Here is a 23,652-nt window from a genome sequence, read left to right on the forward strand (position 1 = left end):
TAGCTTATGACGCCATTGAGGAGCCCATCCAACGAAGCTGAGGAGCGCTACAACTCGAGCCACATTTCCACCAGATTCATTATCGAGCAAACCATCGGCTTGCTGAAGATGTGCTTCAGATGCCTGGATAGATCAGGTGGAGCCCTGCAGTACATAGCAGCCAGGGTCTCCAGAATCGTCGTGGTTTGCTGTGCACTTCACAACATGGCACAGCATCGTGGCTTGCAGATGCCTGAGGAACAAGTGGTTCATCACATAGTCTCCTCAGATGAGGAGGAGGAAGAGGAGGAAGAGGAGGAGGAGGAGGAGAGTGACAACGACCAGCTTGCAGAGGCACATCAACCAGCGCCAGCAGCATGCGAGCACATTGCTGGCCGGGATGCAAGGCACGCACTCATCTTGGCCAGATTTGCTTAGCCTAGCTTTTGCCTCGCAGCTTCTTACCAGAGCATCGACAATGGCCAAGAACCTGCGGTTCCTATCACTCTGACCACCATACTGACAATTGCAAGTCATCCTAAGCCCTCAATGTGGAAGCCCCATTAACGATATGACACACGCCACAACTGCAACAGTTGACATCAGAATTTTTAATGACAATAACCAACTGATGGTTTTTCCACATTAAACATAACATTTCACCCAAGTGACTACCCTTGTGACTACTTGTGAATTATCTTCCTCTTACATGTGCTCCTACGTGGTGCTTCCCCTGTGGCTTCAGCAGATGTGGAGGCCCCTTGCTCACTTTCTTGCTGCTCCTGTCTCGGCACCTTTGGCAGGCGTCCTCTGGGGTTGCGAACCTGTGAGGGCTCGGCAACAGTCTGCTGCTCCTGTGGCTGTGCAGGGGTTGAGATGCTGATCTCAGTTGGGTGGGGACTCTGGTGGGGCTCTGACTAAGGGCTCTGCAGTGGCATGGTCATGTGAGCACTTGGAGAGGAGCCCCCACTTCCTTGTTGTATGCCACCAATGTCCCTTTCATGGGTCAGCCTCACTTCAGAGCGAGCAAGTGGCTTAACAGCACCTTGCTGCAATTCAGGGGGGCCATGAGGACCCATTTCTGTACAGGAAGTCCTACTCCCGAAGATTGGCCTGAAGGTCTGGTTTGTTTGCTCAAGAGCTGACCATCGCTCCTCAAGAGATGTCAGTCTATTCTGACCAAATACCATGTTTTCCATACCCTGGTGAAGCTCCTCCATGGACGTAGCCATCCTCTCCTCTACCGTAGCCATCCTCTCCTCTACGGTAGCCCGCCTTACCATGGAGGTAGCCATCCTTACCATGGAGGTTGCCATCCTTTCCGTGGTGATGCGTTCATGCGCCAACGCCTCCACAAAGGCTCTGCTCATGTTAACGATGGACTCCTCCATTCGCTCCACTCTCGCAGCGACCCTGGAGACAAAACTTGCCAGAGGCTCCTGCATCTCTTCCTGGAGTTCCAGCACCGCTCTTCTTCTGAATGGACCCGGAGGCAGATGGTCGACATGCAGCTGAGCCGAGCTGGCAGAATCCTGCGCCCTCCGACTAGGACTCTCCAAGGCTGTCCCTGTCTCCACCATCTGCTGATGCTCACTTGTGAGCTGTGATGCACCAGGTGACAACACTGCACTATCTCGCGAAGGTACCACCGAGGTGTAAGTGTCTGCGCTGGTGCTGGGTGTGCTGAATTCTGCTGACACTGCACCCTCAGAGGTTGCAGCTTCCTCTGAGGAGTCTGAAGGCTCAGGCTGTTCCTCCTGGATAGTGGCGACGGGGGCTTTTGATGGTCCTGTGGGGGAGTAAAGGAAAGAGTCAGAGATGTGAGGCCAAGGTTACATGCACATTGAATATTGCAGATGATCAAAAGTCAATCTGTTAGAGCATCAGAATCATTATCAGTGAGTCATGCAATGTCAATGAGAGAGATGAAAAACTATTCTGTCACCAGCTTGCTCTGATGCACCCGTCTGTCCATCCCCCACTTGCGCATCCTCCTCCACTCCCACGATCTCCAGGGCCGCCTCCTGCCAGGGGGTGAGCTGGGCTACTGAGGGTGGCCCTCCTCCTGTCCTTGCTCTTTCCCTCTTATTGTGAGCTCTCTTTTCCTGCAATGAGGGAGACAAGTGGAGTTTGAGTGAGAATGAAGGAGTGAGTGCAGAGAATCCATATCATTGATGGTTAGAAGGAGACAAAGATGGAGTGAGGTGGCAAGACCAAGGTCCCTCCCTGTGTGTTGTAAGTTGTTTTCATAGCATCACAGCGATAGGGAGTGTGAGGGCTGCATAGTCGAATAGTTAGGTGAATGTGACCATAGAGAGAGAGGGAATGGGTAAGGGTGCAGGGATGTCAGTGTCAAGTGGGATGTGGAGGAAGAGGTTGTCAAAGCTGAGTGCTGGTGAGGAGAGGCAATGGGGATCAGGTTGAGGGTGATGGGAAAGTCATACTCACTTTTCCGGTGCGCAGAAGGTCATGAAATCTCTTCCTGCACTGCAGCCAGGTTCTGCGGCACATAGACAAAGAGTTGACCCCCCTGGGCCATTTGCATCCACACAGCTTTAGTCTGCTGGGGAGGCTTCTTCCTCCCTGAGGAAGGGAAGAGCACCTTCGTATTTCCTCTTGCTCCCTCCACCAAAGCTTGCAGGGCGGCATCATCGAACCTTGGTGCAGACTTTGGCCTACTGCTGGACATATTGGCTGGAGGAATCTATCACAGCAAAGGGCATAAGGTTTGCAGTCTGCAGAAGAAGCAAGGCTGCTTGCAGGCCTTAAATCCACCAGCACTGATGACGTCATCGGAGGTGACTTTCAGGATGGAAAGACTAAGTGGGCCAGGAGTTCCCACATGCTGGAAATCAATTGCCCAATTAGGGGAAAATCGCATATTTTTTCCACATCAAATTGGAATCGGGTGGCTAACACGAAAAGCGGCTGACACGCCCCCAGTCCGCACGAATGGCAAAATCGAGCCCAAAGAGCTTGCAAAGGGATATAGATAGACTAAGTGAGTGGGCAGTAAGGTGGCAGATGGAGTATAATGTAGGGAAATGTGAGTTTATTCACTTTGGTAGGAAGAATAGAAAAGCAAAATTGTTTTAAATGGTGAGAAACTTTTAAATGTTGGTGTTCAGTGAGATTTGTGTGTCCTCGTGCAAGAAACACAGAAAGCTAGCATGCAGGTACAGCAAGCAATAAGGAAGGCAAATGGCATGTTGGCCTTTATTGCAAGGGGGTTGGAGTATAAGAGTAAGGAAGTCTTGCTACAATTGTACAGGGCCTTGGTGAGACCACACCTGGAGTACTGTGTACAGTTTTGGTCTCCTTATCTAATGAAGGATGTACTTGCCTTGGAGGCGGTGCAACGAAGGTTCACTAGATTGATTCCTGGGATGACAGGGCTGTCCTATGATCAGAGGTTGTGTAGAATGGGCCTATACCCTCTGGAGTTTAGAAGAATGAGAGGTGATCGCATTGAAACATACAAGATTCTGAAGGGGATTGGCAGGGTAGATGCTGAGAGATTGTTTCCCCTGGCTGGAGTGTCTAGAACTAGTTGGCATAGCCTCAGGATAAGGGGCAGGCCATTTAAGACTGAGATGAGGAGGAATTTCTTCACTCAGAGGGTTGTGAATCTTTGGAATTCTCTGCCCCAGAGGGCTGTGAATGCTGAGTCTTTGAGTATATTCAAGGCTGAGATAGATAGATTTTTGGATTCTAGGGGAATCAAGGGATATGGAGATCGGGCGGGAAAGTGGATTTGAGGTCGATGATCAGCCATGATCTTATTGAATGGCGGAGCAGGCTTGAGTGGCTGTATGGCCTACTCCTGCTCCTATTTCTCATTTACTCCTGATCCCTCATCCCCCAAACCTATCCTCACTCACAAGCTCTACATGTTCTCACCACACACATCCTCCTATAGTGACGACACACTTTGCACCCTTACAGCTTTGTCATTTCTGGCTTCCAGGAGCAAGATCCACCTCACCCCCTGAGGAACTGGAACAGGAGGTAGAGTCACCTCGCACCGCCCCCCCACAGAGGAAGAGGAGGAGGAAAGTGAGGAAGAAGGCACTGCGTCAATTGCTACCACTGTTGCCGGCACTACCTCATTGAATGACAACACATGTAACTTAGAGGCTAGGGATCATCACAGTGGGACGCACTGGGCAGTAGGTACGCTGGGTGGAAGGGACACCACCGGTGCCACCTTCCCCGGGGCGGGGGGGAAGGGAGCAAGGTTGCATACTAGTTCTGCTGCAGAGGAGTCAGATGAGGACCTTGCAAGGCCAAGCTTCAGAAGAAGGCTGATGGGTTTGACAAACCAAATGCTTGGTGCAATGGACAGCCTGCCTGAAAGCTTACCCATCGTGGCTAGGGGGATGGAAAGGTCTGCCTCCAGCCTGGCCCATGGCTTGAAGCAGAGCTCGGAACCAATCCTCTCCAGCATGGAGAGGCTGACCAATGTCATCCAGTGATGAGTGGAGCCCAACATCATGCAGCGTCTGATGACTGAGGTCGCAGCGTCCACTGCAGTCATTGCAGCTTCCATGGAATGACAAACAGCTTCCATGGAACGGCAAAGTGCTGCAATGGAAGTTCAGGCAGCAGCCATGGTGGCTCTGGGCTCCTCAGTTTAAAGGGGCTTGCCATGTGTCTCAGCTGCCCAGAGATCTGTCCTCCAGCAGATCACTGGACTGGCTGAACAGATGCCCCGAGGTAGTGGCATGGGAATCATGGAGCAGGAACCTACTGGCCTCTCTCCGGATGCCAGCATTGCTGCTCCCTTCCCGCCACTCCACCATTGTCCTTGCAGTTGCCTGTCAGCCAAATGGCCCAGACTGCTGAAGCCCATGGTGAGATGGTGCAGTCTGAGGTGGGGCCATCACGGCCCACAGCCCCTTGAGTGCGTCGCAGGAGGACATCTGAACTGCCCTCTTCAGATTCTCAGCAGTCATCCACTGGGGTTGCACTTTGTAGAAGCACTAGATTATGCAACAACACTTATAGATAGCCACTAAGGGTAAGCACCAGGGTGAATAGTTTAATATTTGTAAGTGCTGTTGGTTGTTGTGATGTTTTTGGTATGGATAAAGAGTGATTATGGTCATTGGTAGTGGTAGTCTTTTTATTGTGTTTTTCTTGTGGAAGTGATTGAAAGGATTGAGTGCAGCTGGTGGACTTGTTGATGGATCCTGAGTCCTGGAAGGTAAGGCATGTGGCAATGGTGCTCCGAAGTCTGATTGTGGAGGAGATCTTTCAAAAGCGGTCTTCAATTAGATGGTGCGGGCCATCTACCTGGAACCCTCTGGTGCTTCCCATGGTTTCCCTTATCTTCCTCCTCCTCCTCCTCAACCTCCCCCTCCCCCTTTTCCTCCTCCTCCTCCTGTGGCTCCTGAGCTTGACCCTCTAGTACAATGGCTGGTGGTAATGACAGGCTGCTCATGATTGCCAGATTGTGGAGAATGGAACATATCACCACGAATCTGGAGACCTTCTCAGCCGAGCACTGCAGGACATGTCTTGACCGGTCAAGGCATGTAAACCTCTGCTTGAGGACCTCAATGGTCTGCTCAATTATGTTCCTGGTGGCAGAGTGGCTCTCACTGTATGAGTGCTCAGCTGGTGTCTGGGGTTTTCTCAGGGGAGTCATGAGTCCCACAGCCCCTCGAGGGCATCAGAGGGTATCCCTTGAAACTTCGTAGCCAGCCATGCACATTGCATTGGGGCTGAAAGATCAGTGGGACGGATGATTATCTCATTGTAGATACATTGTGGCAGCTCCCAGGATAACAGGCATTCACCTGCATGATGCGCTGCCAGTGGTCGCAGACAAGCTGCACATTGAGGGAATGGAATCCCTCCCTGTTCCTGAACACCGCTGAGTTTAAATGAGGTGCTTGCATAGCCACATGTGTGCAGTCAATGGCTCCCTGGACCATCATGAATCCGGCAATCCTGTTGAATCCTAGAGCTCCCTGCCTCAGGTCTTCTCTGGCAATACGGAATGATATATAGTCATTCCTCAGAGCATATAGAGCCACAGCGATCTCCCTTATGCAGAAGTGCACAAAGGATTGTGATATGTGACATATATTACCTGTTACAGCCTGGAAGGTTCCTGTAGCATAAAAATTAAGTGCTACTGTGACCTTCACTACCACAAGCAATGCAGTCCTGGCTGTGGTGCGAGGTCTGAATCTTCCTTTCATCAGGCCACAGATCTCTGAGACGACTTCATTGGTAAAGCGCAGCCTCCTCATGCTGGCCATGTGAATGTAGGAGCAGTGCTCTCTGAAGACCCTGGGTGGACAGGGCCAACTGCTGAGAGCCGTCTTCGTCCTCCTGTCCCTCCTCTCCCTCTCTCCTGCAGCAGCTGGTGCTATCCTGTCTGGTCACATCTCCTCCTCCCATTCATCCTCCAGACCAAGAGGACCCCTAGCAAGATCCCCATGACATAGAAACATAGAAACCTAGAAGATAGGAGCAGGAGAAGGCCATTCGGCCCCTCAAGCCTGCTCCGCCATTCAATGAGATCTTGGCTGATCATCCAAATTCAGTACCCTGTCCCTGCCTTCTCTCCATATCCCTTGATCCCTTTAGCCTTAAGAAATATATCTGATTCCTTCTTGAATATATTTAATGAATTGGCTTCAACTGCCTTTTGTGGTAGAGAATTCCACAGGTTCACCACTCTCTGGGTGAAGAAATTCCTCCTCATCTCTGTCCTAGGGGGATTAAATATGTGGGGTTACAGGGATAGGGTGGGATATGTGTTGGTGTAGGGGTTACGGGGATCGGGTGGGATATGTGTCGGTGCAGGCTCGATGGGCCGAAATGGCCTCTATCTGCACTGTGTGGGTTTCTGTGATTCTGTGATAAATGGCTTGCCCCTTATCCTTAGACTGTGACCCCTGGTTCTGAACTCCCCCGCCATCGGGAACATCCTTCCTGCATCTAGTCTGTCTAGTCCTGTTAGAATTTTATAAGTTTCAATGAGATCCCCTCTCATTCTTCTAAACTCCAGCGAGTACCAGCCCAATCGACCCAATCTCTCCTCATACGTCATTCCTGCCATCACAGGTATCAGCCTGGTGAATCTTCGCTGCACTCCCTCCATGGCAAGAACATCCGTCCTCAGATAAGGCGACCAAAACTGCACACAATACTCCAGATGTGGTCTCACCAAGGCCCTGTACAACTGCAGCAAGACATCCTTGCTCCTGTACTCGAACCCTCTCGCTATGAAGGCCAACATACCATTTGCCTTCTTAACAGCCTGCTGCACCTGCATGCTTACCTTCAGCGACTGGTGCACAAGGACACCCAGGTCTCATTGCACTTCCCCTTCTCCCAATCTATTGCCGTTCAGATAATAATCTGCCTTCCTGTTTTTGCCACCAAAGTGGATAACCTTGCATTTATCCACATTATACTGCACCTGACAAAGGAGCAGCGCTCCGCAAGCTTGTGATTTCAAATAAAGCTGCTGGACTATAACCTGGTGTTGTGTGACTTCTTACATTTGTCTGCCCAATCAGTGTAGCATTCGCAAAATTTCCACATTCTCCCAAGGTTATTAATAAAAGGAACCCTATGGGCAATTTAAAAAGGGTACCCAAAGATGGCGTCCGCACCTCGTGACCAAAAGCCTGTAAGATTTTAAAAGCTTGGACTCTGCAGCTCAGAACAAGCAGCTTTGGGAAATCGAAACTTAAAATGCATTTCTGTGAAAAGGACTTTTGTGCTTGAAAGGCTAGACAGCTAAGCGAACATTGAATATGCATTTTCGTCAAATTGGAACAGATCAACCCAGTTAGGCCTAAGCATGAGGCCATTAGTTTGTCCGCATAAATAATCGGAAACAGCTTAAGGAAGCCATCAAGGCTGGACAGGCCGATTAAAATGCATTAATGACAATACAGCCCTAACATCAGGCCATCAGGTGCGATAAACAGCCATCTAAAACCAGTTATTTTAGATTGGTACAATCATTTAGCACAGCCCGCTAAAAGTGAAACAATGGACTGACCTGATTTGGTGTGCAGATAAGGGCCATCGAAAGGAGTATAACTGTAGGCCCTTAGTAACAATCGCTTTCTTGTCTCTCTTGTCTCTCTCTCTTGACGCTCGCTCTTTTCTCCTGACTCTGACCTCTCGTCTGGTCTTGGGCTGCCGCCGCTCTTACTCGTGTCCTGGCCTCGTGGCAGGTTCTCTTCTCGCTCCTCGCATTGGTTTTTCAGCAGTCAAGGGCATCCATACCAATTGCGGGTGGGGGACGAGACCCGAGTCCAAAGTCACCCAGGACACCCGGGCCATGAGAGAGGGCAGAGGAAACGAGGCAAAATGAACTGAGACGAAGAGTAAGGTAGACCCGACAAAGAGCAGAGAAGGACAGCAGAAGACGCATTAATCAAGACTGAGCGCCGAGTTATAAGCTGATGCTTGGGGAAGAAAATATCTGAGGACAGTGAGACTAAGTTGGCTAGTAGAACACTGCGAATGAACTGGCATTAAACGCAGGTGTCCACGGCATAACGAATATGCTGGCATTCTAAGAATGGGTAGGAAAATCTAAGCAGTGAAGACTGCCAACCGTCTCGCTGACACAACGTTACCGCCGCCGACCGCCCGAGGGAGAAGAAGAAGAGAACCCATCACGACGAGACGATGACGGCAGCTGAGGAGAAGAAAGGTGTGTCGCAGCAGCAGCTCCAGCACCGCGTCCTGAGATGATGTGGCGACGGAGTACACCAAAGGACAGGAGACCAGACCTCAAAACTCGCAATTGCTAAAACAACAGGCTTTGCTTTGGATTGGTGAGCATGAATTCATGGCCCCTCATAGCTTAATCTAGTTGGGTGTAGGGGTGGGATAAGGATAAGGGGATCGTTAAAGTAATTGTTTTTCCCTTGATGTGCCGTGTGTTCCCCATTCCCTGTATAAGTATAGTTATTGTTATATGCCTGTAATTGTTCTCTACCAGTAATTTTCTCACAAGACTGTTTTTGTTTTCTGTTTTAATAAAATCTTGGTTTTCTTACACCAAACCACCTGTCTACTCAAGTTTTCTGTATCGCCGCCTGTACCTAAGTCCGGTGTCTAGAACCCAGGAGCGTGGGAACGATTCGAACTGCTCACAGGCAGTCAGGGGCATAACTGACTGGGCGCACGCGCTACCCGCCACCCCCTACATCACCCAACCTGTTCAAATCATACTGGAGTTTCTCAGCATCCTCCTCACAGCACACATGCCCACCCAGCCTTGTGTCATCTGCAAACTTGGAGATATTACATCTAGTTCCCTCATCTAGATCATTTATATATATTGTGAATAGCTGGGGTCCTAGGATCAATCCCTGCGGTACCCCACTAGTCACTGCCTGCCACTCGGAAAAAGACCCGTTTATTCCAACTCTTTGCACCAGTCTGCCAACCACTTCTCTATCCAAGTCAGTACCTTGCCCCCAATCCCATGTGCCTTAACTTTATACGGTAATCTGTTATGCGGGACCTTATCGAAAGCCTTCTGAAAGTCCAAATACACCACATCCACTGGTTCTCCCTTATCTATTCTACCAATTACATCATCAGAAAATTCCACTAGATTAGTCAAGCACGATTTACCTTTTGTAAATCCATGTTGACTTTGTCCGATCCTCTCACTGTTTTCCCAGTGCTCTGCTATTACTGTACATCTTTTATAATGGACTGTAGCATTTTCCCCACTACTGATGTCAGGCTTACCGGTCTATAATTCCCCATTTTCTCTCTACCACCTTTTTTGAATAGTGGGGTAACATTAGCTACCCTCCAATCCATGGGAACTGTTCCAGAGTCTATTGAATTTTGGAAGATGACCAGCAATGCATCTACTATTTCTAGGGCCACTTCCTTAAGTACCCTAGGATGTAGATTATCAGGCCCTGGGATTTATCGGCCTTCAATCCCATCAATTTCCCTAACACCATTTCCTTACAAATACTGATTTCTTTCAATTCCTCCCTCTCATTAGACCCTATGTTCCCCGGCATCTCTGGGAGGTTATTTGTGTCCTCCTTTGTGAAGACAGAACCAAAGTATGTATTTAATTGGTCTGACATTTCTTTGTTCCCCATTATAAATTCCCCTGATTCTGACTGCAAGGGACCTACGCTTGACTTCACCAATCTTTTTCTCTTTTACAGTCAGTTTTTATGTTCCCTGCAAGCTTACTCTCATACTTTATTTTCTCCTTCTTAATTAATCCCTTTGTCCTCCTTTGCTGAATCCTAAACTGCTCCCAATCCTCAGGTTTATGCTTTTTCTGGCCAATTTATATGTCCTCTCCTTGGATCTTATGCTATCCCTAATTTCCCTTGTTAGCCACGGTTGAGTCACCTTTTTTGTTTTATTTTTATGCCAAACAGGGATGAACAAATTCTGTAGTTCATCCATGCGATCTTTGAATGTTTGTCATTGCCCATCCACCGGCAACCCTTTGAGTAACATTCCCCAATCAATCCTACCCAACTCATGCCTCATACCATCGTAGTTTCCTTTATTTAAATTCAGGACCCTAGTCTCTGAGTCAGCTACTTCACTCTCCATCTTAATGAAGAATTCTATCATAATATGATTGCTCCGACCCAAGGGGCCTCGCACAGCAAGATTGCTAATTAATCCTTTCTCATTACATAATACCCAGTCTAAGATGGCCTGATCTCTAGTTGCTTCCTCAACATATTAGTCCAGAAAGCATCCCGTATACACTCCAGGAATTCCTCCTCCACAGTATTATTACTAATTTGGTTAGCGCAATCTATATGTAGATTAAAGTCACCCATGATAACTGCTGTGCCCTTATTGCACATGTCTCTAATTTCCCGTTTAATGCCATCCCCAACCTCTGCATTACTGTTTGCGGGTCTGTCTGCCACTCCCACTAACGTTTTCTGCCCCTTGGTATTCCTCAGTTCAATCCATACAGATTCCACATCATCAGAGCTAATATCCTTCCTTTCAATTGTGTTAATCCCCTCTTTAACCAGCAATGCTACCCCACCACCTTTTCCTTTTTGCCTGTCTTTCCTGAATATTGAATACCCCTGGATGTTGAGTTCCCAGCCTTGGTCACCCTGGAGCCATGTTTCCGTTATCCCAATCATATCATATCTGTTTACCTCTATTTGCGCAGCTAATTCACCCACCTTATTACAAATGCTCCTCGCATTAAGACACAAGGCCTTCAGGCTTGTTTTTTTAACACTCTTACACCTTTTTGAATTATTATTTACTGTGGCCATGTTTGATTTAAATCCTTGATTTCTCTGATTGCCACCTTTGTTTTTCTCCTTCCTGTCTTTTGCTTCTATCCTTGTTTTCCTTTCCTCTGTCTCCCTGCTCAGGTTCCCAACCCCCTGTCATTTTAGTTTAAACCCTCCCCCAGAGCACTAGCAAACACTCCCCCTAGGACATCGGTCCCGGTCCTGCCCAGGTGCAAACCGTCCGGTTTGTACTGGTCCCACCTCCCCCAGAACTGGTTCCAATGTCCCAGGAATTTGAATCCCTCCCCCTTGCACCATTCCTCTAGCCATGTATTCAGCTGAAATGTCCTTCTATTTCTACTCTGACTAGCACGTGACACTGGTAGCAATCCTGAGAATACTACCTTTGAGGTCCTATTTTTAAATTTACCTCCTAACTCCCTATATTCAGCTTTTAGGACCTCATCCTGTTTTTTACCTATATCGTTGGTACCTAAATGCACCACGACAACTGGCTGTTCACCCTCCCTTTCCAAAATGTTCTGCAGCCGCTCTGAGACCTTTGCACCAGGGAGGCAACATACCATCCTGGAGTCACGTTTGCGGCCACAGAAATGCCTATCTATTCCCCTTACAATAGAATCCTCTATTACTATAGCTCTACCCCTCTTTTTCCTCCCGTCCTGTGCAGCAGAACCACCCATGGTGCCAGGAAGTTGGCTGCTGCTGCTTTCCCCTGGTAAGCCATCCTCCCCAACAATATCCAAAGCGGTATATCTGTCTGAGAGGGGGATGGCCACAGAGGACCCCTGCACTACCTGCCTGCGCCTACTACTCTGCCTGGTGGTCACCCATTCCCTTCCTGCCTGTGCAGCCTTTACCTGCGGTGTGACCAACTCATTAAACGTGCTATCCAAGACGTCGTCAGCATCGCGAATGCTCCAGTATGTATCCAATCGCAGCTCCAGCACTGCAATGCGGTCTGTCAGTAGCTGCAGCTGGATACACTTCCCACACACATGGTCGCCCAGCTGAACAGGAGTGAAGAAGTCGTTGGTGAGGATTGCGAGCGCTACTTAAAACCATGCGCAAATTTCACTGTTCACTTGCTGCTAGAGATCGACTGGTCAGGAAGTGTCCCTGATTTCCCACATAGTGCAGGAGGAGCATACTATGGCACCGAGCTGCCCTGCCATGACTTACCCTTTAATTAATTGAAATTAAATTAAATCAAATCAATCCCACCAATTACACTACAATTAAATGATATACTGAAGGGCCCTTGTTTACCAGCAGTCCCCGCTGCACCACAGACACCCTATAAACTATAAACCACAAAATTTAAGTTTGGAAAAAAGGAGAAAGAGAGTAATACTCACCAACCAATCACTTACCTGCTTTCTGGTGACGTCACACTTCGATTACTTTTTACTTCTCTCTCCCTATCCCTCTCTCGGAGCTCTGAGATTGGTACGCCTACCTGCACCGCCGCTTCGCTTTAAATGACCGCCGCCGCCACACCGCTCCTCACAGGTCCACTGCCGCTGCTGCTGTGGGGGCTACCTGCTCCGCCGTCTCGCTTTAAATCACCGCCGCCGCCTCGCCGCTCCTCACAGGTCCTCCGCCGCTGTGGGGCCTACCTGCTCCGCCACCTCGCTTTAAATCACCACCGCCGCCTCACCGCTCCTCACAGGTGCGCCGCCGCTGTGGGGCCTACCTGCACTGCCACCTCGCTTTAAATCACCGCCACCGCCTCGCCGCTCCTCACAGGTCCGCTGCCGCCACTCCCTTTCTCCTGGTGACTCCTATAAGGTCTCCAATAAGGTACAGTAGCACAGCACTCTCTTTAGGTGAAATCCTCAGAGAATTTCCAGAATAAATGTTGATAGAGTGTTGGTGATGTCTTGACAAAGTGTCCCAGAAAGTCTCCCGATGTGTATCAAAAGTCCTCTTCAAACGCAGTGAGTCAGTCGATCTCTAGCAGCAAGTGAACAGTGAATGTTGCGCATGGTTTTAAGTAGCGCTCGCAATCCTCACCAACGACTTCTTCACTCCTGTTCAGCTGGGCGCTGGTAGGGGAGGTCGATAATCACAGTGACTGCCAGCAAAATGGCGAGCAGCCTCTTCAATGAGCATTAGGAGTCAATTTGTTTGGTAATCAGAGACTCAATAATCCTCGGGGCGGCCTAGCATGTGCTTAAATTCCTTTACCAAGATGGCGTCTTGCGCTAAAGGAGGTCTATCCAGCGCTGCAGCTCAAGACCCCATCTTGGCCACCTCAAAGGCTCTTTAGCACCTAAACACCAGCTCTACATTGGGGAAAATAACCCCCTCAGAGTTCTTTACCCATGCCTGAAGCAGGTGTTAGTCTCTTTGCATATGCAAATAAGTGGCCTAATGCCTGTTTGATGCCACTTCAAGATTGGTTTGTCCTGAGGCACCCCAGGCCAGCGCCGGCTGCACTCAGTAAAACCAGGCTCTGGAGCAACCTGCAACCTACAAGGTAAATAGCAATATAAATAAATTGTTGCATATGTCAACATTAGCATGCATTCAACTTTACAATATCTGGGAGACTTAGAAAAGTAATTTCAGGATCACAATCTATTAGTTTAAGGGATTTTACAAATTTTACATACATTCCTGTAGGGCAAGATGATTTCTATTCCAATTTCCCAATATACACTTTTGGCACAAGCAGTTCTTTGTAAAATCTGCCCTATAGCATACAATACTTTTGTCTGCATAATAACAGTAATTACACTTCAAAAGTATTTAATTCTGTAAAGCATTTTGAGATATGATTCGGTGCAAGAATTTTTGGGATACACTCCCGGCAAGTGAGGCTCCGTGCCAGTACCATGAACTTGTACAATTGCCTCTAAAAAGTAAAGAAAGAAAATATAACACCTTTCACGACCTCAGGATGTCCCAAAGCGCTTTACAGCCAATTTACTTTTGAAGTGTAGTCACTATTACAATGTAGGATTTGCACACAGTAAGGTCCCATAACCAGCAATGAGATAATAAGCAGCAGCAGCGGCGGCAGTGTAGAAAGGGGGGGGGGTTGGTTTGGGGTTATTGTCTGGCCAGTCAGGCGTATCTGAGCTGCTCCAGGCCCCATGCGGTTTCGAATCGCTTCCCTTTCTGGCCCACCAGGCGCTCTATCTTGGCCTGGTATTCTTCAATCTCCATTTCCTTATCCCAGCTCTCTGCTTTAACTTCCCTAAGCCTGGGGGAACCTAACCACAAACAGATCAGTTGGATAAAAAGAAAACCAATAACTGCTGCTCTCTCCAGATCCAGACCACCGTCTGCTACATCGCATACTGTTGCCGACGGTCCTGCCACGGTCGCCATTTTGTAGAAAGGGGGGGTTGGTTTGGGGTTATTGTCTGGCCAGTCAGGCATATCTGAGCTGCTCCAGGCCCTGTGCAGTTTTGAATCGCTTCCCTTTCTGGTTCTGACTGCCGGACTTATTTCAGTAGCGATATAGACAAAACGAGACTCGTGGTTGGGTGCAAAGAAGACCAATGTTTATTAAAAATAAAGAATAAATTGCTATACAGTGAAAATAATTATGAATACAGCACACTTGCACACTTTTACTTAACGGGGAGGAGAGAAAACGGACACATCGAGGGAAAATTGACTAAAAATGACGATTTAACAAAATTCCCCTTTAGTTCCCACCCCTTATACCTATCTAGGTTGCCTTGTAATGGGCCAGAAAGTTTATGCTTACCAGTAAATGCCTGCTCCGTGCCCCTGCGACCTGCCTTGAATTCTTCACCGCCCCGAAGTAGAGATACCCCAGTAATTCAAAAGTAACTGCTGGTATTCCACTTCTTTGGGCGGGCTGCTGAGCTGTTTCTCTGGTAAGCAGGGCACTGGAGGCGAGGCGGCTGAGAGAGAGAGAATGGCTTCCTGAGGGGCTATCTTTATACCCCATTTGGGAGCCCTTACCTTCGCGCCCAAATCTGGGCGTATTTGAGTCACACAAAAGGGACCAATCTGTCCCCATTGCCTGTAATGGGTTTGAATGCATTTCCCATTCGTTTAACTGGTTTGTGCTCAGTTTAAAATGTCCCACTGATTTCTCAAGTGCTGGACAAACAAATCCTTAAGTGTTCAGTAAACAGTACTCAAGTGTTTTGTAAACAATCCATTGTCCTGCGGTTGCAGTCCCACCGCAATTGATTGACAGCTTCAAGTGCTTAATCCCTTGAGTCAACACTGCTGAGGGCTTGTAAACAAACAATCCTTTGTTCGATGTTGAACTTCCTAAACCACAGTTGATTTACAGTTTAAGTACCTCAAGTACTTCAGAAGCTGGTCTTTTTTCAAATCCTGTGTCAGCCAGTGATATGAAATATTCAGACAGGCTGTCTTTCTCTTTTGCCATGAGGCCTGGCAGCCATCTTTGATGCCCTGGGTTTTTAAGGTACATTCCAACCAGGTTTTCTTTAATCAAATAATCTTCGGGGGCTGTCGAAATTTTCTGAAATTTTGCGAACCTTACAGCAGAGCGGAGCTGGGAGGAGCAGCGAGGCGGCAGCGGCAGTATAAAGAGAGCCTGAGGCACAGGTAGACCCCACAGCAGCAGCGGTGGCAGTGCGGAGCTGGGCGGAGCAGCGAGGCGGCAGCGGCGGTATAAAGAGAGCCTGAGGTGCAGGTAGGCCCCACAGCAGCAGCGGCGGCAGTGCGGAGCTGGGAGGAGCAGTGAGGTGGCAGCGGCGGTATAAAGAGAGCCTGAGGTGCAGGTAGGCCCCACAGCAGCAGCGGTGGCAGTGCGGAGCTGGGAGGAGCAGTGAGGTGGCAGCGGCAGTATAAAGAGAGCCTGAGGTGCAGGTAGGCCCCACAGCAGCAGCGGCGGCAGTGCGGAGCTGGGAGGAGCAGCGAGGCGGCAGCTGCGGTATAAAGAGAGCCTGAGGCACAGGTAGACCCCACAGCAGCAGCGGCGGCAGTGCGGAGCTGGGAGGAGCAGTGAGGTGGCAGCGGCAGTATAAAGAGAGCCTGAGGTGCAGGTAGGCCCCACAGCAGCAGCGGCGGCAGTGCGGAGCTGGGAGGAGCGGCGAGGTGGCGGTGGTACCAACTCAACACCGGCAGAATTTTCATAGAGTGACATCAGAAGTCAAAAGTGACGTCTGCACAAGGGGATGGAGCTGATTGGTGAGTGTCTGGTAAGTGTTTTTACTTGGCTTTCTTAAAGTTTTTAAGTTTATTCCAGAGAGGTTAGTAAATAGTCTGTTAATTAGGGGTATGGCAGGGCAACTCACACCCGTGGAATGCACATCCTGTGCCATGTGGGAAGTCCTGGACACCTCCCGTGGTCTGGACGACCACACGTGCGAGAAGTGTCGCCAGCTACAGCAGCTCGAGCACCGGGTTACAGAGCTTGAGCGGCGGCTGCAGTCACTGCTGTGCATCCCCGAGGCTGAGAGCTACGTGGATAGCACATTTCGGGAGGTGGTCACCCCGCAGCTTAAGTGTGTGCAGGCAGAGAGGGAATGGGTGACTGTCAGACAGAAGAGGAGGACCAGGCAGGTAGCGCAGGAGTCCCCTGAGCCCACCTTGCTCACCAACCAGAATTCGGTGCTGAGTACTGGTGAGGGAGATGGTTCCTCTGGGGAGTGCAGCCAGAGCCAAGTCCACAGCATCATGGAAGGCAGCTGCACAGGTTGGCGGGGGGGGGGAAGAAGAGTGGGAGGGCAATAGTGATAAGGGATTCAATAGTTAGGGGAGCAGACAGGCTTTCCTGTGGCCGCAGACGTGACTCCAGGATGGTATGTTGCCTCCTTGGTTCCAGGGTCAAGGATGTCACTGAACGGCTGCAGGGCATTCTGAGGGGGGAGGGTGAACAGCCAGAGGTCGTGGTCCATATTGGTACCAACGATATAGGTAGGAAGAGTTTAGGGAGCTAGGAAAGAGGTTAAAAAGCAGGACCTCAAAGGTAGGCATTTCCAGATTACTACCAGTGCCACGTGCTAGTGAGTTCAGAAATAGGAAGATAGAGCTGATGAATGCGTGGCTGGAGAGATGGTGTAGGAGGGAGGGTTTTAGATTCCTGAGGAATTGGAACCGTTTCTGGGGGAGGTGGGACCTCTACAAGCCAGACGAGTTGCACCTCAACGGGAACGGGACCAATATCCTCGCAGGAGGGTTTACTAGTGCTGTTGGGGAGGGTTTAAACTAGCTTGGCAGGGGGATGGGAACCTAAGTATAGAGTCAATAGGGAGGGAAGAAAAGCTGGAATTGGAAAATAAAAACGTAGAAAGTAAATTGGAAGGACAGAGGAATCAAGGGCTAGATAGTAGTCAAGAAGGAGGTTTGCCTGTACTAAATGGTATGTACTTCAATGCAAGGAGTATAGTGAACAAGGCAGATGAGCTGAGGGCACAGGTAGATACTTGGGACTATGATATTATAGCTATTACAGAGACGTGGCTGAAAGAGGGGCAGGTATGGCAGCTCAACATTCCTGGTTACAGGATTTTCAGATGGGATAGAGAGGGAGGTAAAAAGGGAGGGGGGTCACGGTATTGATTTAAAAAACTATTACAGCTGTGAGGAGGGATGGTATATTGGAGGGATCATCAAATGAGGCCATATGGATCAAATTGAAAAACAAAAAAGGGGCGATCACACTGCTGGGCGTGTACTACAGACCCCCAAACAGTGAGAGGGAGATAGAAGAACAAATAGGGAGACAAATTTCCGAGAAGTGCAAAAACTATAGGGCAGTAATAGTAGGGGATTTCAACTACCCCAACATTAACTGGGATAAAATTAGTGTGAAGGGTATAGAAGGTGCGGAATTCCTAAAATGCATCCAATTGGTGGGATTGATTTGATTTGATTTTAATTTCAATTAATTAAAGGGTAATTCATGGCAGGAGAGCCCGGCCCCGTGGTATGCTCCTCCTATGTGGGAACTCAGGGATACTTCCTGTGCCCTGACAACCATGTGTGCAGGAAGTGTGTCCAGCTGCAGCTACTGGAAGACCGCATTGCGGCGCTGGAGCTGTGATTGGATACATACTGGACCATTTGCGATGCTGAGGACGTCGTGGATATCACGTTTAAGCAGTTGGTCACACCGCAGGCAAAGGTTGGACAGGCAGAAAGGGAAGGGGTGACCAACAGACAGAGTGGTAGGCACAAGCAGGTAGTGCAGGAGTCCCCTGTGGCCAGCCCCCTCTCAAACAGATATGCCACTTTGAATACTGTTGAGGGGGATGGCTTATCAGAGGAAGGCAGCAGCAGCCAAATTCCTGGCACCAGGGGTGGCTCTGCTGCACAGGATGGGAGGAAAAAGAGGGGTAGAGCTATAGTAATAGGGGATTCTATTGTAAGGGGAATAAACATAGAAACATAGAAATATAGAAGATAGGTGCAGGAGTAGGCCATTCAGCCCCTCGAGCCTACTCCGCCATTCAATGCGATCATCGCTGATCATCCAAATTCAGTACCCGGTCCCTGCTTTCTCCCCATACCCCTTGATCCCTTTAGCCTTAAGAAATATATCCAACTCCTTCTTGAATATATTTAATGAATTTTGCTAAGCTCAGAGGGGATTTAGCCATAGTGGACTGGAAACAGCTGCTTGAAGGTAAATCAGTGTCAGAACAGTGGGAGGCATTCAAGGAGGAGATCCGAAGGGTTCAGACCATACATGTGCCCGTAAAGAAAAAAGGTGGGACTAACAAATCTAAAGCCCCCTGGATGTCTAGAGACATATATGGTAGGATAAAGAAAAAAAGATAGGCGTATGACAGATACCGAGGGCTAAATACTCCAGAATCTTTAGAGGAGTACAGAAAGTGCAGGGGTGCAATTAAAAATGATATTAGGAAAGCAAAGAGAGAGCATGAAAAATTCTTGGCAAGTAAAATCAAGGAAAACCCAAAGATGTTTTATAAATATATTAAGAGTAAGAGGATAACTAAAGAAAGGGTAGGGCCTATTAGAGATCATGAGGGTAATCTGTGTGTGGAGGCGGGAGATGTCGGTAGGGTTCTTAATGAATATTTTGTGTCTGTTTTCACAAGGGAAAGGGATGAAGCAGACATTGCTATCGGGGGGAGGAGTGTGAAATATTAGATGAAATAAACATAGTGAGAGAGGAAGTATTAAGGGATTTAGCAGCTTTAAAAGTGGATAAATCCCCAGGCCTGGATGAAATGTATCCCAGGTTGTTAAGCGAAGCAAAAGAGGAAATAGCAGAGGCCCTGACCATCATTTTTCAATCCTCTCTGGCTTCAGGTGTGGTGCCAGAGGACTGGAGGACTGTTAATGTGGTACCCTTGTTTAAAAAGGAAGGAAAGGATAGGCCGAGTAATTACAGGCCAGTCAGCCTAACCTCGGTGGTGGGAAAATTATTGGAAAGAATTCTGAAGGACAGGATAAATCTTCATTTAGAAAGACACGGATTAATCAAGGATAGTCAGCACGGATTTGTTAAAGGAAGGTCGTGTCTGACAAACTTGATTGAATTTTTTGAGGAGGTAACAAGGATGGTAGATGAGAGTAGTGCATTTGATGTAGTGTATATGGACTTTAGCAAGGCCTTTGATAAGGTTCCACGTGGCAGACTGGTCACAAAATTAAAAGCCCATGGGATCCAGGGCAAAGTGTCAAGTTGGATTCAAAACTGGCTCGGAGACAGGAAGCAGAGGGTAATGGTTGATGGGTGTTTTTGTGATTGGAAAGCTGTTTCCAGTGGGGTTTCACAGGGCTCAGTACTAGGTCCCTTGCTTTTTGTGATATATATCAACGATCTTGACTTGAATATAGGGGGTATGATTAAGAAGTTTGCAGATGATACTAAAATCGGCTGTGTGGTTGATACTGAAGAAGGAAGCTGTAGACTGCAGGAAGATATCAATAAATTGGTCAGGTGGGCAGAACAGTGGCAAATGGAACTCAATCTGGAGAAGTGTGAGGTAATGCATTTAGGGAGGGCTAACAAGGAAAGGGAATACACATTAAATGGTAGGACACCGAGTAGTGTAGAGGAACAAAGAAACCTTGGAGTGCATGTCCACAGATCCCTGAAGGTAGCAGGCCAAGTAGATAAGGTGGTTAAGAAGGCATACGGAATGCTTGCCTTTATTATCCGTGGCATAGAATACAAGAGCAGGGGGGGTTATACTTCAACTGTATAAAACACTAGTTAGGCCTCAGCTAGAGTACTACGTGCAGTTCTTGTCACCACATTACAGGAAAGATGTGATTGCACTGGAGAGGGTACAGAGGAGATTTACAAGGATGTTGCCGGGAGTAGAGAATCTTAGTTATGAGGAAAGACTGGATAGGCTGGGCCTGTTTTCCTTGGAACAAAGGAGGCTGAGGGGAGACCTTATTGAGGTGTATAAAATTATGAGGGGTATAGATAAAGTGTATCGAAAGGACCTTAGCAGAGGGGTCAAAAACCAGTGGGCACAGATTTATAGTAATTGGGGGAAGCTTTAGAGGGGATTTGAGGGGAAATTTCTTCACCCAGAGGGTTGTGGGGGTCTGGAACTCACTGCCTGAAAGTGTGGTCGAGGCAGAAACCCTAACTACATTTAAAAAGTAGTTGGATGTGCACTTGGGATGCTGTAACCTGCAGGGCTATGGACCAAGAGCTGGGAAGTGGGATTAGGGTGGATAGCTCTTTGTTGGCCAGCGCAGACACGGTGGGCTGAAATGGCCTCCTTCTGTGCTGTAACTTTCTTTGATTCTATAATTACATAGAATTACATAGAATATACAGCACAGAAACAGGCCATTTGGTACAACTAGTCTGTGCTGGTGTTTCTACTCTACACGAGTCTTCTCCCATTCTATCTACCTCACCTCAGCCTTTCAGCATTTCTTTCTATTCCTTTTTCTCACATGTTAATGACAGCCGTGGCTCAATTGGTAGCATTCTTGCCTCTGAGTCAGAAGGTTGTGGGTTCATAGTCGCACACCAAAGACTTAAGCACAAAAATCTAGGCTGACACTCCAGTGCAGTACTGAGGGAGTGCTGCACTCTCAGAGGTGCCGTCTTTCAGATGAGACATTAAAGTGAGGCCCCACCTGCTCTCTCAGGTGGTTATGAAATATCCTATGGCACTATTTTGAAGAAGAGCAATATTTATCCCTCAGTCAACATCACAAAAACAGATTATTTGGTCATTATCACATTGCTGTTTGTTGGAGCTTGCTGTGCACAAATTGGCTGTCGTGTTTCCTACTTTACAACAGTGACTACACTTCAAAAGTACTTCATTATCTGTAAAGCACTTTGGGACATCCTGAGGTTGTGAAAGGTGCTGTATAAATGCAAGTCTTTCTTTCTTTTAGTTGTCTAATTTCCTTTTGACAGCATCTTAGCTTCAACTACTTCCTGTGCTAACTGTTGTGTATGTACCTTTAAGAGAATAACTGGTCTCAGACTGCAGTACCGGCAGTGACCACCCCTGTATAAAAGGCGCTAGTGAGTCTCTGTTGTTTCAGTTTCACTATTGACTTCCATCAGTAAAGACTTATTTTGTTCCACTCCTGCTGTCCGTGTCGCAATTATTCACGGACGTAATACTGGCGACGAGCAGATACGAACCTACCTACAGTCTGCACCACCTCCTGGGATCCATTCCTACAGCGAAGTGAGCAGAGGTCGAGGCCAGAAAGAAAAGAAAGTAAGAAGCAGTAGAAACGGGTGTCGACCGTGGGCACCCGCCCTGTGTTGCGGAGTTGAAGATTGCTGGAGAAGCTGTCGGAAGCGGGGCCTGGTTCCTGTCGACGGTGCTTCAGTTAATTGGGCTGGTGGCAGGTAGTGCACTGATCCTTCCTAGGCTGCGGCAGTCGCGAACTCGAGCGGGTGGTTTGCAACGGGGCCGAGCAGCGTTGTCGGGAAGAAGAGAGAGAGAGAGGGTGGAGCACACAGGGCGCGGCCGGTGCTACGAAGCCGGGCTGCGTATAGACCCGCGAAGAGGGAGGCAAGAGTCCCACAGGGTTGTTCCACGACGGGAAAATAATTAAAAAAAAAATATTAAACGCACAAGAAACCGCGGAAAGCAGCGCTAACAACAGCGGGGAAGAAGGCAAAGCGCGGGAGGCACCATCTTCATCAGCGGGGACGAAGGCAAAGCGTGGGAGGCGCCATTTTGTTAAATCGGGGAAGAAGGCAGAGCGCGGGAGGCGCCATTTTAGATTTGCAAGATGCCGAAGACTGACTGTATCACTGCTTTTGATAATACAATAGAGGACTGGACCACGTATGTGGAAAGAGTCGAGGTATATTTTGAGGCAAACGAAATAGCGGAGGAGAAAAAGGCATCGATATTGCTAAACTTAATGGGCGCTAGAACGTACGGCCTATTGTGGGACCTGATTACTCCAGCCAAACCGAAGGCAAAGAGTTTTAACGAAATTGTTGCTGTCCTACAGGAACACCTAAACCCTGCTGATAGCAGAAAGATTTAAATTCCACAGGAGAACTCAGCATAAAGATGAGAGCAATGCTGAGTACCTTACGGAACTACGCAAGCTATCAAAGCACTGCCAGTTCGGAGCAGGACTGGCAGATACCCTACGGGACAAATTTGTCTGTGGACTCCTGAGTGAAGGAACACAGAAGAAGTTACTCTCAGAGAAAGAGCTGATGCTAGATAAGGCTTTCAGCGTGGCAGTATCGTATGAAGCAGCAGCCAGGGGAGCTGCAGAAATTCAACAAAAACTACAGGAATACGGCACCCACGAAATGACACGGGGATTTGCAAAATGTTATCGCTGCGGCAGAACATACCATGACCAGAAGGACTGCTGGTCCAAAGACAAAATATGCAGGCAATGCGGGAAGATGGGACACATTGCATGAGTTTGCAGGTCTGGGAAGAAGACCAGCAACAACAAAAAGGCTACTAAGGAACCGTACAAGAAAGTACAAAAGATGACGGACAGTAGTTCCGAAGACTAGATGAGCGATAGTGAATCCGGGGACAGGAGACTAAGCTGTCTCAAACTTCACAATGTAATCGCAAAAGGGGATCACCGAACCATTTGAGTCACCCTCACGATGGCAGGGTCCCAAGTTAAAATGGAATTGGATACGGGATCAGCGCTAACCATCATGATTCGACGAGACTACGAGCGGCTATTTTCACACATACCCTTGAGAGAGACATCCATCGTCTTGACGACGTATACAGGGCAAAAAGTATACCCCAGAGGAAAAACAAGGGTGCCTGTCGAATACAACGGCAAGAAAATACGGAAATTGTATCTCTACATTCTGCCAAATGGTGGACCACCGTTATTGGGACGGGAATGGATCAGGAAGATAAACTTAGATTGGCACTCCATTCATGCAATGATGGTGGACGGTAAAAAAGATGAAGACGTCACTGCTGGACGATTGTCAACAATCTTAGCTAACGCCAAAGAGGTATTTCAACAAGAA

This window comes from Somniosus microcephalus, chromosome 5 (assembly GCF_052327205.1).
Source record: "Somniosus microcephalus isolate GS21.2 chromosome 5, FLI_Smic_1.0, whole genome shotgun sequence".
Classification (NCBI taxonomy): Eukaryota; Metazoa; Chordata; class Chondrichthyes; order Squaliformes; family Somniosidae; genus Somniosus; species Somniosus microcephalus.